The sequence below is a fragment of the Neophocaena asiaeorientalis genome, unplaced genomic scaffold, assembly GCF_003031525.2.
Source record: "Neophocaena asiaeorientalis asiaeorientalis breed wild unplaced genomic scaffold, Neophocaena_asiaeorientalis_V1.1 scaffold171, whole genome shotgun sequence".
NCBI classification, from domain to species: domain Eukaryota; kingdom Metazoa; phylum Chordata; class Mammalia; order Artiodactyla; family Phocoenidae; genus Neophocaena; species Neophocaena asiaeorientalis.
The window spans coordinates 1766882-1783924 of NW_020174013.1; the positions used below are offsets into that span (position 1 = coordinate 1766882).

General features: G+C 41.5%; 1 long non-coding RNA gene across 2 annotated transcripts in view; it reads left to right on the forward strand.

Annotated features, from left to right (window-relative positions):
• The window catches only part of LOC112405152 (uncharacterized), a 30424-nt gene extending 13648 nt beyond the window's left edge, over positions 1-16776 (forward strand). For both annotated transcript variants that reach the window (XR_003004275.1, XR_003004276.1), the window contains 2 exons: positions 14366-15119; positions 16685-16776. This is a non-coding gene — a long non-coding RNA (uncharacterized LOC112405152). The remainder of the gene's footprint in view (positions 1-14365; positions 15120-16684) is intronic.
• Positions 16777-17043: the final 267 nt, after the last annotated feature.

Below are 17043 nucleotides of genomic sequence, written 5' to 3' on the forward strand. Positions count from 1 at the left end.
CTGCCGTAAATTTCTTTAAGTTTAGTGTCTGTTTAACTTTGCAAAAGTACCTAGTACGTAATACAATTAAAGCTAGAGCCTCATCTGCCAAGTTGAGAGCTATTGAGACTCTGGTTATTTAAACCATTCAGAAGAGATTTTGAATGACCTTGAATCAGATCTCTACAGGAGTGACACAGAATAAAGGACTGCTTATATACAGGGACTGAACCCAGAAGGGTCCTTCTGAGAGGCATACAGGCATAATGACGGGAGGTGAAGGTAGGTAGCTGGCTTCTTGGCTGGCATGTTAAGCCAATTAATGAAAAGGTCCACCTGGCAGCTCAATTTTTTTCTGTCTCATTCCTTTTTTCAAGAAAGGTATATTTAAGAAAGATAAAAAGAGAGAAATGCAAAAGAAAGAAAGAGCAAGAAATGCATCCTGTTTATTTATTTATTTTTCACCATTTGTTCTTAAAATTTTCCTTCAGAAATAAATGCAAGAATGTGTTTTTGGAACCGTCTGAAAAAGAAAAAGTGTGCTTCTATTTCCAGTAGGACTTGAGCCAGCTTTGAGATAATATTAAATTTAATTGACAGCTCTTCAGCAGAAAGGCTGAAAATTCAAATCCTCAGCCCTCTCTACAAGCAGAGTTTTTCTTTAAAATTGTTAAATAAATATGTTTGGGGAATATGGTAATTAAGTGTGAACAGATGGCGATTTTTAGCTGAGATATTAAGTCTAGGTATTTAATAGAATCATCTTCTTGTTGGAGTCAGTGGGTGTGATGTAGTATACTGGTTGGCAAGACATCAATTTTTGTCAAAGCTAATTGCAGACTATGATAGAGATTCAAATTCCTTATATGGTTTTTAGTACTGGAAAAGGGTTACAGTTGGGAGGAAGATCACAACACCGTACTACATTATGCCAAAAACTTACGCTGGGGATCTATAGACTCAAGAATGCCAAGACAGAAATATACTATTTACAACGAACAACTCTGTGGTGGCGAGAAAAGGGCCCTGTATACTTGGTCTTATGACTACTTTTTCTTTCACTGATCTAGTGACCTGGGGCAAGTCCTGAATCCCCCGGGGCCTCAGAGTCCCCATTTTTCAAATGGAGAAGGGTTGGAATTAAAATGCAATTCAGTTATTTTCCAAAAGCATCTTCCAGCCGGGAAGGTCCTATTAGATCAAAGGACACTCATATGCCTTTTTTGCTGGGGCTAGGGTATTGTGGGTACTTTTCTGTTTTCTTGTTAGTGAATGCAAAGTGCTGCTTGAAACTTCCAAGCACCAGGGTTTCAGTCAGCATCCTTCTCCTTTGTGCACTTTATTTTCAAGGATTTGAAAGGCTAGGGATGTGTAAGTTACAGATTTCAAAAAAATTCAGGAGTTGAACTCATAGCTAAGAATATGTCAGGGGAAGTTAAGCAGCTCTGAGGTTTGTAAAAATGTCCACATGGAGGCGGCAACCAGAACATTCCCCCCTCCACCTGTGGTTGAGGTGAAGGACCATCGGAAGATGAAGTTCTGGGTAGCAATGAGGATTTTTCAGCTTTCATATACCATCTACTCATGCTATGTTTACCATGCATTTAAATAAAAGTTTTCTCTGAAAAGCTTGTGATCAGCGTGCAGGCTAAACGATTTTTGGTTCAATCAAGGCATGGGAGCTGTTGTGAGGGGAACTTCACAGAAAAGATAATATTTAATGAAACCGATGATCTGGGGAACTTGAAGAAGGAAAGGCATGTGACCCAGGTGCAATCCAATAAAAAACTTTACTCTTCAGAAACAAGCATTAACTATTCAGAAACAATAATAGATATAATTTCACTAAAGGAGAAGAAAAGTCGTGTCTTCATAAGCCTAGTGTTTGCCAAGTATGTAAGTTACCTGGGAAAAAGGTACTTATGGTCATTATTATCCCCAATATCTTAGCCTCATTATCCTGAAGTACACGTTCCTGCAGTCACTGTCAGGAGTTAGGTCTGTTTCTTAACTAATAAAGGCTCATAGACTTGGAGGCTGACAATTTCACTGACAGGGAGCAAGAGACTTGGAAGATGACGGCACATCCTGACGCACAGCCCCCATTCCAGTAGAGGGAAGTTGGGGATGTTAGGGCAATGTTCCTACCTTGTTGCGACTGAATCAGGTTGGACCCCCTCACCCAGAATCTTTGGATGCTTCTGTCTGAGCCTGAACAATCGGCCAGATGGATGATAGGTCTGCCTTGGGTGGTGTTGCTTACAGTTTTAATTAGACCTGAATTTATCAAATGCTTGGCAAGTGACCAGAATCAGGCAAGGATGAGATGCCTTTCCAGCAAGCATTTTCTTTCCTCTTAATCAGTGTCAAAACACGTCTTGCTTTGTATTCAATCCGTCTGATTAATGAGTGAGTCTAAAATTTAGAAGTTCCTCTCAATTTACTTTGGAGCAAGATTTCCCCATTCCATAATCTCTTAGCCTCTCCATGGAGCTGCCCAGCAGCTTAGGTTATGGAAGGGATGGCAAAGGGTGTGGAGAAGATGGTAATTGCTATTTGGAAATTGGAGAGGATTGGAAAAACAGATGGAAATATCAAACTTTCAGAAATTAGTTTCTACCATACAATCATCTATATAAATTCTCCACTGTGACTATGTGTCAGATGTATTAAAAGCAACCTGGTATGGAATGTAAACAGGATTGAGAAGAGGGGGAGAGATGTGCTTTATTAGTGACATCATCCTAAATAATCACAAAGTATAACAATTTTTTAAAAAGTGAATTAAAACTTTAGTTTAAAACATGCATATGTCTGTTGTCGTCTTAGCTCATGGTTGCTGATTTTTTTAACTCCCTGTTTATTACATGACTGCCTTCCTGTTGTCTTTTGGGGCTCATCATTCCCTGACTACTTTATCTAAAACACTCCCATGTAAAAAAGCCCTCACCAGTCTTGTCTAGTCCACTGTACAAAAGGACAATTATGAAAGAGACAACAACTTGTGCCTTTTATTCCCTTATTATTAAAATAATGGAACTCCCTGGGTTTTAGATAGGCAGTAAATAGATACTGCATTTCCCGGCTGGCCTTGTAATTAACTGTGGCCATGTGACTAAGTTTGGGTTAATGGGAAGTGAGAGGAATGAAAATATATCACATGTGGGTAACTTTCTTTTTTTTTTTTTTGTGGTACATGGGCCTCTCACTTTTGTGGCCTCTCCCGTTATGGAGCACAGGCTCCGGTTGCACAGGCTCAGTGGCCATGGCTCACGCGCCCAGCCACTCCGCGGCATGTGGGATCTTCCCGGACCGGGGCACGAAACCGTGTCCCCTGCATCAGCAGGCGGACTCTCAACCACTGCGCCATCAGGGAAGGGAAGCCCTGGGTAACTTTCTTAATGACAAGCTGCTTGCCCTGGATGTTCTGTTTCTTTCCCACAGGCTGAAATGCAAACATGGTGCTGGGGAGGTGCTCCAACCATGTTCATGCGGATACCTACCCTAGGGCCTGGACAGGGAGATCAAAGGAAACTTAGTTCTTGGAAGCCCTTGTAGATGGAGCTGGATAGGTCACCTCTGGGAGCATAAAATATATACATACTTTTATTTTCTTTGAGCATCTGTATTTCTGATCTCTTTGGTACTGAAATCCAGCTGTACCCTAAACAATACACTTTCTGCCATAGCTGTCTATTTCATTTTCTTCATAACAGTTATCACTATCTTTATCTCTCGTTTATTGTCTCTCTCCCTTCACTGAAATGTAATTTATGTGAGAGCAGAAATTTTGTGTTAACTTCTGCACCTCCAGTGGCGAGAACAGAGCTTGGCACGTGGTAGTGCTCAATAAATATTTGTGAATGAATGAATGAATGAGTTGTAATTAGTAAGTAGTGGTTAGTGCATTAGTTATAAGAGTACATTTGAATGGATCCTTACGAGGCTACTGAGGAAAGGGATGACTGAAGATCTGTAAGAATGTGGCTCTGATTTGAGTTGCCATTGTCCCCTCACACTGGTAAGTCAAATTGTTCTACCTTGTGCCATATCCCAGCTTCACTGATAAGATGCCAAGGCATAGGGCTACTTTGAAAGTAGCAATTACTTAGCTCTTCTGTTGTTTCAAATGGGGCAGTTTGGTGGGATAGGATGCAATGAGAAGAAAGGGGCAAAAAGTGAGCAAGAGTAGTATTCTTATTCTACCTAAAACTTGAGGTCATAAGTAGGGTGACTATATCATTCAGTGGCCATATTGCCCACTTTGGGAGTGCTCTGAATAATTAAACTGGGACAGTAAGTGCAAATAGGAACTGTTTCAGGCAACCCCGAGCCACAACCTTGTTAATTCACAGAGAAAACTTGCCTGCTTGCTTTGAAAGAGAGGCACCACATTTGAGAAATGACACTTGCCAGTATTTAATGAGTGACAAGCAAACCAGGAAACACAGAAGTGGTCCTAAGTTTTCTTCTGTGATGGAATGTTTTGCTGAAACATGAGTTAAGTCACTCAACATATCAGCTCCCAGAATGTTTAACCTCCAGATTCATTCCACTTTAAGCCATTTAAGACTATGAAGTAAAAGTTGACCAGTAGGCACGATACAAAAGAAACAATTACTGATGTAGGTTTCACGATCAGCAAGGGCTTTAGTGCAGCAGAATTGTTTAAAGAAGATTTACTTTCAGCCATAACCTAGAGGCAGAAAGAACACATATTAGGGCATCTATAAACTGAGAAGAGTAGCTGCCAGTTCTTGGGAGATAAAAGCATTTCAGAGTGTCGTGGAAATGAGCAAAATATGAATACAAAAAAGAGATGTGCTAGAGAGGAAGATAAGGAAACACTTTGCAAAGGAAAGATAGATATAGATATATGTGATGAGAAATTTATTAAGGCATCAAAATCATAGGGATCAGTTATGGGTTATGGTATAGCCTGTGGGGTTCTTTGAGTGGATTCTCAACAGCCTTTTGATATATGTGGTGAGATAACAGAGCAGTGGGATTCATTTGGTCATTCATTCCACGTGTATTTATTGAGGGCCTACCAGCCAAGATGATGAACTGTTGGTGTGAGGGGGTTATTCCTTTATCCTAGTGTCAGGACAGACATCAAGACATTAAATTTACTCAAAGAGGGATCACATAGATTCACACTTGGTACAGTACAAGAGAGTTACACAAATGAGGACCTTAGCCAAGAATGATGTTTACAACTAATTCTGTAACGAGGAGCCACAGAGGAGCATGGTGCCATGGTAACACTAATTTGCCCATCACACCTGTTCTTGCAGCTTTTTATCTTATGAGGAGAGATGCATTCTGTCTCACAATGAAGCGGGATGCAGTCTGACTCCCATAGAGCCATATACATAAAATGGTGTGATATTTTATATCTGGATTTTACTGACTAGTGAAAGTCAGTAAAATCCTTTTTCCTGTGTTTTACTAGAATTGGTAGGGAGAACAATAAAGCAGGTGAGAGTTGACTCGACTTTGAGTAAAGAAGTTGAGAGAAAATTAGGAAAGGCAGGCTGAGGTTTCTGGTTGAGTAAAATCCTGCTTGGCTTCAGGGGAAATGATTGATTTTAGAGTAGGATCCAGATGACCGTGGTTCTCAAACTTTACCATGCTGAAGAATACGCTTAAAATGCAGACTTCTGGGGCCATTCCCAGAGATTCAGATTCAGTGAGTCCAGGGTGAGGTGGAGAAAACCGCACTTTCTATAAGCTCCCCGGGTGATTTTTGAGCAAGGTGTCCTTGGACCACACCTTGAGAAACATTGTTCTAGGAAAACCATCCGATCACCTGAAAGCTTCTGATGGGATGGCAGAGACCTGAGGCAGGTTTTTGGAAGCAACCTGGCACAGGCTTCCAGAGGACAAGCTGCTGCTTTAGTTTTCCATCCCTAATTAATAGAATCTGGAGCCTACAATAGCTGGCACGCGATTTAGAGCTGTTTTAAACAAGACAAAACAAATCATGTGCAGCTGGAAACCACTACCTTGAAGTATAAATTCAGTGCAATTTGTATTCAGTTCCTTACAGATGTGGCACAGCAACATGACAGCACATTTTAAAACCTATAATGCCAGAGTGGTGACCTACAAGAATCTGATGAGTGCAACCTGCACCGGGACACAAGTGACCATTATTATTTCTTAAAGTTATGGCCGTGTAAATATGCAGCATCCTCAAAGTTGAAGTGCCTCAGCCGTTCATTTCAACAGAGCACTTATATTTCCCTAACTGTGGCACAAAATCACCCGTGAATATACTGTCTATGTGTTTTTATTTTTCTTCATGGGCAATATTATAGCTGCCATGTTGTATTAACATTACATCACAGCAACCTTAACTTTCTGACACTTGTTTGCTATTTAGTGAAACATGCCAGTGGAGAAATTTGCGGAGGATGACTGTGGCTGATTTGAAATTCTCTTAGGGCTCACTCTGTCTTTGCCTCACCTGGCAGAATGCTGACTATACCTGTACGCATGCTTATGGATTTAGGTTAGACTGATTTAGGAGACTTCATGGAAGAAGTAAAGCCTAAGTGGCATTTGAAGAAAATGCCATAGAATCCATGAAAATTTAAGTGTCTGCTATGTGATCCATCCTCCTTTGAGGAAATTCTTTCCACATAGATTTGTCACACTTTATGTCAGGTGATTTCATAACTCCAGTCATAACTGCCTAGGTCAGAGACTGGTGCCCAAATCAAATGTAATGGTTTAGAAGAAGGTGACAATCAATCCATTTGTTTGGGAAATATGAATGCAAGATGTACCCAGGAAGCAATGAACATCTGTGTTTGAGGAAATGACAAGATGTCAAGGGCACAGCTACTCAAAGCATGATCTGTGAATCTGTGCTAGTCCATGAACTGTTACAGGTACGTGAAAAGACAAGTACTGACACTGAGAGGAAAAGTAAAAATTTTCATAGCGATTGAGCATTGCCAGGACATCTGAGCACATGACTTGCAGTTGTATTTGTTATCTGTTAATACAAAGCAAATTATTCCTAAACTTAGTGGCTTTAAAAAGCAATAAATATTTATCATTTCACGCAGTTTCTGTAGTTCAGGAAATTAGGAACTGTTTAGCTTCTCAGCTGTTGTTTCCTTAACTTGTACCATTTTTATTCTAATGTGTCTTGGTGTGTGTCTTTGGCTTTATCTTATTTGGAATTCTCTGGGCTTCCTGGAACTGGATGTCTGTTTCCTTCCCCAGATTACAGAAGTTTTCAGCCACAGTTTTTCAAATAATTTTTCTGTCCCTTTCTCCCTTTCTTCTTCTGGCACCCTTATAATGTGAATGTTATTCTGCTTCAGGTTGTCCCAAATGTCCTTTAAAGTATCTTCACTTTTCAAAATTCATTTTCCATTTTGTTACTCTGACTGGGTGAGTTCCACTGCTTTCTCTTCCAGGTCACTTATTCATTCTTCTACCTCATCCAATCTGCTGTTGAAGCCCTCTGGTGTATTTTTCAGTTCAGTTATAATTTCTGTTTCGTATTTTCTTATATTTTCTGTCTCTTTATTGAAGTTCTCACTGCGTTTGTCCACTTTTCTTCTGAGTTTGATGATCATTTTTATGACCAGTACTTTGAACTCTATCAGGTAGATTGCTTATCACCATTTTGTTTAGTTCTTTTTCAGAGATTTTGTCTTTTTCTTTCAATTGGAACATATCCCTCTGTCTCCTCATTTTGCCTAATTCTCAGTGTTTGTTTCTATGTATTAGGTAAATAAGCTACCTCTCCCAGTCTTGAAGGAGTGGTCTTATGTAAGAGATGTCCTGTGGAGCTCAGAGGTGCAATCATATCTGGCCGCCAGATCCATGCACTCAAGGGATGTCCCCTCTGTGAGCTGTGTGCACCCTCCTGTTTTGGCAGGGCATGGTTGCTGATGTGGTATGCTGGTGGGTGCAGCTGGCCCCTGGAATGCGTGTAGGGCCCAGCCCTGGCAGCTGCTGGGCACTGGTGGGTGGGATTATTGCTCCACCAGCTGTGAGGCCTAGCTGAGGTGCAGGGGTGGGCAAGGCTGTTGGCGGGGTGTGCCCGCTGGTGCTAACAGGTTAGATGGAGATTTCCAAAATGGCACCTGCCAGTGTTGTATTAGCAAGGTAGCCTGAGATTGCAAAAATGGCTCCCCTCAGTGACTCAGTCCTTGTGGAACATCCCAACTGCTTCCTGCCTCTCTGGCAGATGCTTTAAGATTAGTAAGTGGTTCTCCTTCACCTATGGTTCATGTGTTTTTCAATCTGGTGTTTCTCTGCTGGTTTTTGGATAAATTGAGTTTGTGTGTGGGTCCTTTAAGAGCAGGTTTTCCATTTCCTGCAGTTCTGTGATTTTCTTGGGCATATTCCCTGTGGTTTTCAAAGTCAGGTGTTTTGGGGGCTTGTCTCTCCTGTGCAGTATCTAAGCGTTTCTGTGCCTGATGTGGAGCTCAGATCCCTCACTCTTCAGAAAAAACAACCATACCTTTGTGATTCTTCTTGATTTGGACCCAGGTCTGACTAAGAATAGGGCCTAACTTCCTGTTTGCTATGACCACTTTCCATCCCAGTGACCCAGAGATGGGCCTGTGATTTAAACAGGCCAAGCAGAGTCCTGACCTGGGATTTTACAAAGGACACTGGGAGAGAGAAGAATATTCTCCTTTTCTCAGATCATAAACTGTAAGGATGGGATTTCCAATCTGCAGGTTGCTATGTCCCTTGAAACCTGTTTACAGAGCAGAGAACAAAGCCGAGCAGAGAAAAACAATTTGAGAGGCAGATGGAGAGACCTGACATGATTGCTTGAGTCTGTGAATTCTGATTCTCCCGAAGTCAGATTCACCACTGTCCTTCCCAGGTATGTGAGTCAATAATTCCTCCTTTTTATCAATTAATTAGTGAATATTTTTTTTTTTTTTAGCTTAAGCTAGTTTGAGTTGAGTTTCTATAATTTGTAACCAAAAAGTACACACCCGTATAGCTGGTCAGATCTAGCAATTCACAGAATCACATAGTATAATTACTCATGCTACTTCATTCAGTTGTTCTCCCTTCGCATGTTTGTTAGGTGTTTTATGCATAAATAGGAAGATATCTTCATTTATTTAGAAAAAGAATTATTGAGTACTATTGTGCTTTGATCGTGCCAGATGATAGAGTTACAAAGAAGAGATAAAGTACAGCTTCTGTTCTTGTGGAACTCACTGTGTAAACAGAGAGAGAGATATCCAGCAGTGGGTTAAGTGCTAGCAAATAGTCATTGGAAAGGACCTGTGGAACGAACAGGATGAAAGATTGAGGCAGGGATACCAGAGAGGTCTCACTTGAAGTAGTCTTAAAAGAAGACTAGGAGAGCTCCTCACGGAAGGCCAGGGCAAAGGCTTTTTAGGCAAAGGGAACAGCTGGGGCAAAGGCCTGAAGGTGTAAAATGGCATGGTATATGGAAGTTAGCACTGGTGAATCATGGAATATTTAGTATTCAGATTAAACAATCAGAACTCTTTATCAATATGTTAACAACTGCTACTGGGAGAACCCAAAGTTGTTTGATATGTAAAAAGAGTTTGCTCTACTCTGCTTCTTGTTAATTAAAGTGAGTGTTTTTGGCAGCAAAGCAACTCTGCATAGTTGGCTTAAGGAACTTTACAGATGCCATTTCAAACTTCAGGTGTTTGGTTGGGGCCTGGTTAAATGGTATCTTGGAACACAATAGAAATCTAGTTAATTTCAAGGATTGTATAGGGGAAAATGAATTTCTTGTAACCATTTGAAAATAGTCCTAATCATTCTTAGTATTTTCCTATATTGCCCTCAAAATATCAAAGCAAAATAGGAAGATGTGGCTTTATAACTGGCTTATTGAGAAATTGTTCCCCCCCCAGCCCCGTCCCTTTTAGGGTATAAATACAGGTTGGTTTTGTTTTGTTCTATCATCGACCTCATCTATGCTCCACCAAACCTCTTTCCCCATCACTTGATGATATCCTAGGCAGATTCTATAACTTTCCAGTCTTCTTTTGCAATTAAAATCTTCAACCTCAGTTCTGTCTAAATCTCCCCTTCTTAACCTCCCCCAGTGCAGGCTTCACCTATGGTTCCAAAGGCTGGTGTGGGAATGGGGTGTGGTCTGCTCATTCACTCCTCCTCACGCTCCAGCACCAGATGGGAGGGTGACAGGTAGCGTGGTCTGTATTAGGGACAGAGGGAGACCTCTGTATCCCTTTTCTAGGCTACAAAAGCTCAGGTATTAGGTGAAGGGAGAAGAATAGAAAGAAGGGGAAATGTCTTTTTTCCTGCCTAGTAAGGATGCCTCTTCATTGGTCGTAGGACCTCCTCCCTGTTGGTTTTGCCAGGTATAAGTGCAAGGTATTCCACAAGCTGTTTTTTTGGTGGGGACCGTGTATTGTTTCCTCAGAGAGGACCATGGCCCCCGCAATCACAATTTCTTCATGAGGGAGATCCAGCTCTTGCTTGAGCTTTTAACTCTTTCGCAGCCCATTTGGTTGTATTCCCCAAAGGTTGAGGCAGGCTTGGTGTCAGACACTTATTTTTGGTAACTCTAGAATGTGGGACACTTGAAGCTTCTTGTTTCTGAATCTGAGTTCTAGTCACCAACTCCACAGCCATAACAACAAACAGTCCAATTTAACGTTTTTTGCACTGTTTTATTTTAGTGAATCTTTGAGTTAAGTAGAAGGGCCTCTCTAATTTAACTGCTTTCTTGTGGTCAGTTCTGGTACTGCATTTTAAGGGCGATTCTGAAAATCAAGACTCCCCCACCCTCTATTCTCCTGCCACATTCAAATTAGAGAAACTATTTGGGATTGCCAGATAAATTGATGGTAAGGAGATTAGAGGCATCTTTATTGATGAGACATTTGGGGGGAGTACTGAATATGCTTAGCCTGGAGAAGAAAAGATTCAAGGGTTATATGATAACGGTTTTTAAATATATGGATTTTCAGGTAGCATAGAGATTAAGACTTCTGCCCCTGGGATGTTACAGGGAGATTAATGTCATTCTATGTAATAACTCCTGAAAAATCAGAGCTTTCTAAAGGTGAAACTGACTACCTCAGGCGGTAGTGAGCTCCCTATTATTGAAAATATTTAAGCATAATTTGAATACTACTTGGTAGGGATATTGTCAAGGGGCTTCAACAATAGTTGTAAACCATGAGTTGACATTCAATATTCCTTTCAATCTTTTGGTTCTTCTACTCAAGAAACTGACACAGTATAGGTAACCGCTTTAGTCAATACTTATGAGGATTCAGAATATTGGTGGGATCAACACTGATCTAGGTTCTGATTCTCAGCTTTTCAGTTAAAAAACACAATATATGCAATCCTTTGTTACTTTGTAAAAAGACAATTTTTTTTTTTTTTTTTTTTTTTTTTTGGAATAAATCAAAACCTTTTTTCTTTTTTAAAAAAAAAATTTTTTTTTTTTTTTTTTTTTTTTGCGGTACGCGGGCCTTTCACCGCTGCGGCCTCTCCCGTTGCGGAGTACAGGCTCCGGACGCGCAGGCCCAGCGGCCATGGCCCACAGGCCCAGCCGCTCTGCGACATGCGGGACCCTCCCGGACCGGGGCACGAACCCGCGTCCCCCGCACTGGCAGGCGGACTCCCAACCACTGCGCCACCAGGGAAGCCCCTAAAAAGACAATATTTTGATGCTAGAATGTTTATGTGTTTATTTTAATAGGCAAGATACGGTTTTAGAAAGAACACTTATATCTACTTTTTAGGGCACCATTTTAACAACATCAAGGCATTTATGAAACTAATTCATAATCAAAAGTTTTTATCCAGCAAAAGCTCAAAACCACGGTTATTTGACGGTTTCAGGAAGAGCACTGAGTATTATTGCTATATTTCTATGTATTAGTCATGGAATACTGGTGTTTCAGTGATGACCCTTTATGAAACAGATTACGGTTAAAATTTCATTGGGATTTTTTTGAACCTGAAGAAGTTATTTCAAAGGTTAATTAAAGGAACAAACTGAAGAAAATAGACAAAATTTTTGAAAGTGGAGAGATTATAGCCATACGTATATTTTATTAAAATGCTATAATAATTAAAACTGTAATACTGGTATTAAATAGGTTGATAGCTTGATGGAAAAGAGTAGCTAGCCCCAAATAGACTTTGTTGCATAAAATAATTTAATATAAAGGAAGCATCATAAATAAGAAAGGTAGTGTTGTCAGAGCTGCTCCAGGTCTTTGCTCAAAACCCTCCAACCTCCACCTTTAGCAAGAGTTAACATAAATCTTTATGGTAAGGGGTCCAGAGTTAAGACAGGAAGCTACAAACAAACAAAAACCCAGATGGAATCATCTGGGACCAAGATGGCGAGGAATCTGACCTCCAGCAGACCTCGAGTCTCATTATACGTTGATTTTACTACATTAGCGTATTAAAGGACACACCTACCTGCAGCCATGACCAGATGTTAAGGATCAAAAAGAATAAAAAGAGGAGCGCCCGCCACTCCCTCGAAAAAAGCCCTGCCCCTTCCCCGGTAGACTAATGCGTATGCCTCCCCAGCATTAGCCTCATTCCTCCCCACTTTGTCCTCACTCTTTAAAATTAAATCCCTCACGCCAGGTGGGCGAGAAGTTGATCTGTGAAGTTAGTTCCCGCTTCTCCATTCTTTGGCCACTGAATAAAGCTTGTGCTGTGTCAATCTCAGCTTCAGTTTCTTTATTTGCCTGCTTGAACCCGAATGAAAAAAGAACACTCCGCCACCGAGGCACAGAGCCTCTGCCAGGGTAGGGCCTGAGCAGGGTCCATATGACTTAACAGTAGGGAAGATTTATTCAGTAAATTTTAGTTCCACACACCTAATTAGCAATACAAGAAAGTGGAAAAAACGAATTCAGATCCTTTTTTTAAAAAACATCTTTATTGGAGTATAATTGCTTTACAATGTTGTGTTAGTTTCTGCTGTATAACAAAGTGAATCAGCTGTATGTATATATATCCCCATATCCCCTCCCTCTTGAGCCTCCCTCCCACCCTCCCTATCCCACCCCTCTAGGTGGTCACAAAGCACTGAGCTGATCTCCCTGTGCCATGCGGCTGCTTCCCACTAGCCATCTATTTTACATTTGGTAGTGTATATATGTCAATGCTGCTCTTCCCCTTCATCCCAGCTTACCCTCCCCACCCCCAGCCGTGTCCTCAAGTCCATTCTCTACGTCTGCGTCTTTATTCCTGTCCTGCCCCTAGGTTCTTCAGAACCATTTTTTTTTAAGTTTTGAAAACATACCTTTGATCTTTTGAATAAAGCCATCAATGCTATGGAAGACAGTGAATCTTCACTTGAATTTGACACAGTCTCTGTCTTCTCATCTGAGAATGTAAATTAGTTTAGAACTTTTTATCAGGTAAATTACTTATCTCTGTTTCATTAACATTTTCCTCCCCCCCCCCCCCCCCTCCCCAGGTTTTTATTTTGCTCTTTCATTTGGAACATAGTCTTCTGTTTCCTCATTTTGCTTGCCGCTTTGTGTCGGTTTCTGTGCATTAGATGAAACAGCCACCTCTCGCAGTCTTAAAGGAGAGGTGGTTCGTCACGTGGATGAACCTTACCATTCAATCCTGCCCTTGTAGCTCTTGGGTGTCTCTCAAACCTTTGTGACTGTCCCAGCTGCCAATTTTATTTTTAATGGCTCCCAGGCGTTGAGGCTGTGCCGAGACCTGGCAGTGTCCCAAAGGGGAGGATTTCAGTCCACACCTGGATTTGGGCTGACAGAAAGCCTGAGCCTCAGGCAAGAGCTTTTAAAGAGTGCACATATGCCCAGTGCTGTGAGACCCACTGTGGACAAAGAATGCCACTTGCCAAGTCAGCAAACAAAGGATGCTGCGGCCACTAAGCCCTGAGCCACTGCAGCCACCGGATGGTGAGCCCTGAGGGGACTCAGGATGGAGACCAACAGGCTGCCTGCCACCAAGCCCTCAGCCACTGCAGTCGCCTCCAGTAGTGCACCCTGAGGGCCTCAGGATGGGAAAGACCAGGGTACTTGCCCTAGATAGTTAAGGTGCACATCAAAGGAATGATTTCAATGAACCCAGACTCTTTCATCTTCCCATCTTGTATCTTCCCATATTCTTGTATCTTCCCATAGAGAAAAAGCACTAAAATCATTAATCTGAGATATCTGGTTTTCTTTAATTAACAGTAATCTTTCGATGTTCAGACTACCTGGTCTTTGTTGCAAAAACCCCAATATATCCCAGCTCCTCCCTTACCTCTTCAGAGCAGTGGGTGAGAGCAACCTGCGAGGCTGCCTCCCAGGCTAAGTCTTCAGAAAGTCCGCCAAATGAAACAAAATTCTCAACTTTTAGGTTGTGCATTTTTTTTCAGTCAACAACATGCAGAAGACCTCAGAGCCAAGCCATCAGGAGCTGACGCCTGTGCACAGGGGTAAGAATCGGGCCTCAGAAGAGCATCAAGGCTCCCGCGTGCGAGTTATCGCGGGCTCTGGGCGCGCAGCGCGAGAGCAAAGATGGCGGCTCCTAGAACCCTGAGAGCGCGCTCCTCGGAAGCCTCCGCACCGACGCCAGAGCTCAGTGGCCTCTCCGGCCGAGGCCCCAGGACAGACAAATAGGCCTCTTTCTCTGAAAGATGGGGATGTGTTTCAGTTGCTGTCTGGCTGTGCCCTGAGGGCGAGGGGCGGCTGCCAAGATCCATCTCCCGTGCTTCCAGTTCTGTGGGAGCCAGGAGTGCAGGACTCCTGCCCACCAGAGCCCGGAGTTCAAGGGGCGTCTCCTGGGCAGCGGTTGCAAAGACGGGGTCAGGAGATGTACGAACTGGGCCACCCAGAAGACATGTGTAGAAGCTCCCTTCCGGGAGATATTGGCACACTATGCGCAAAAGAGAGCTCAAAGATGTTACCCTCTGAGAAAAGAAAAAAAAAAAAAGATGGTGCCTGCAGGCTCTGGAGCAGCGCTACTGGAGGGCGGGAAGATGGCGCCCACCAGCCTCCGGCCCCGGAGAGCAGCCCAGCTGGCTGCTGCCCTTCAGACCACTGCTTTAAAATTAGCAAATGACTTTCTTTCACAGAAAGTCTAGGCACTTTTCAAGGGACTGCGTCAGCGGAAGGCCCTGGAGTGAGTGGGTGAGTTAAAGCGCCAGCCCTGTTCAGAGTTGTTTCTCATTTTGTCCCAGCCTCGCGGGTTCTCGTGGGTGTGGGCCATGTTGGTCTTCAAAGCTAGAGGTTTTGGGGTCTAGTCTCCAGGTGCAGGTCTTCATAGTTGGGTGTCCCATGTGGGGTATGAACCCTTCGCTCTTCAGCCAGAAGCTCCAGGTTTCGAGTTCCCTCTTAATTATCCATCCATATTTCAGGTCATACTTCAAACTATATCCTGTGTTAAGCGTTATTAATAAAACCATAATGAAATCTCGATTCAAATAGAATATTTTAAATCTAAGTGTGAAGAAGGCTTTTAAATTAAAAAGTGATAGAAGAAATACCAGAGCGAAAGAAAAATATTTTGATTATTCAGAGATGTAAAACATTAAGAAATAATATTAAAAGGAAATTAAAAACTGGTAAAAAAAAATTGGCAATATATGACAAAGAAAAGCTTAATTTCTTTACCAAATAGAGCTCTTTCAAAATCATAAGAAAAATTACTAAAACTAATGGGACAGAAGGCATGAACACACAATTCACAAAAGAGGGAAATCAAATGGCAAATAAACATATGGGAAAACGTTCAGCTTCATTAAGAAATGTGAATTAAAATGAGGTGTAATTTCACCTTCTAAACTATTAAAGATTTAATTGTTTTGAAGACTAATATTGATGAGAGAGCAGAGGAAAGCAATTTAGGAATATGTGTCAAGAGCTTTTAAATGTTAATATTCTTTGGCCCTGTCATTCTATTTCCAGAATCTGTCTTGAGAAAATAATTCAAAGCAGAACGAAGATTTTTCAGTTTTGCAAAATATTGAAAATCATGAAAAAAAATTTTAAACTAAGAAATAAGGCAGTAGTTAAGTAAATTATATTATCTCCATATTAAGGAATATTGTGATGCCGTTAAGATTCTGTTTCTGAGCAGTGTTTAATAATATGGGGAAATGTTATTATGCTAGGCTAAAAGATAAATGTATGTAATTCCTTCAGTATGCTTTACAAAAAGACTAGAGGGAGGCTCATCAAAATATTAACCAAAAATTGCCATCAGAGCCATCACTGTATTTTGGATCATGTTGGATAAACCCAGCCAAATTCTTGTTCTTTGGCTCTGCTTTCGCTTGATGCCAGGTGGCTTAACACCCTTCCATTAACTCATAATTTCCTCAGTCAGATGACAATAAATTCAATTGGATTACCTCTTTCTTTCCATTAGTGATATCAGCAGGTAATCTTGATTATGCTTGAGACATTTTGGCCTCTTAGGTTTGGGAATCTTTTTAGAGTTTTGAGAAACACATTTGCAAACAGATTTGGATGAAGTTCTTTTGTAGATGACCGCTGTCACTTATTAAGTTGATTTTACTAGCTTTCGTTTTACAGAATATCACCCTCTCAGTTGGTCCACAGATTCTTGAGCTGTGTTTGGAGCCTATAGCTTTCCTTGTGCTGACTATACCATATATTATCTTTTGTCCCTCTCCTCACCCACCTAATCTTGAATTTTTTTTCTTTTTTTCTTTTGTTGGCTACAATGTCAGGTTTGGCTGTTTGGAGGCTTGCATGTGGGGGAGGAAATTTTCAAGCAATCCGACCCAGTTTAGAAATCTTGGTCTTCCAATCAGGAACACAGGTAAGTTTCCTTGTTGTTCGCTCAAGACATGCCCTTAAATTAATCACTCTTCTTTGTTGAGCCATTCCTGTCTCTGTCAAAGAGACATGAATAGTAATCATGGATGCCGAAGACCTGCTACCTCTTTTCCCTGATCCTAACAGGAATGAGGTTAGTTTGCCATGTCTTTTCCTTAGTAAACTCATGCTGACTTCTGGCAATCACTGTGTCCTTTCCAAGTGCTCACGAACTTCTGTTTACTAATCCCTGCTAACATTTTGCCAGGGT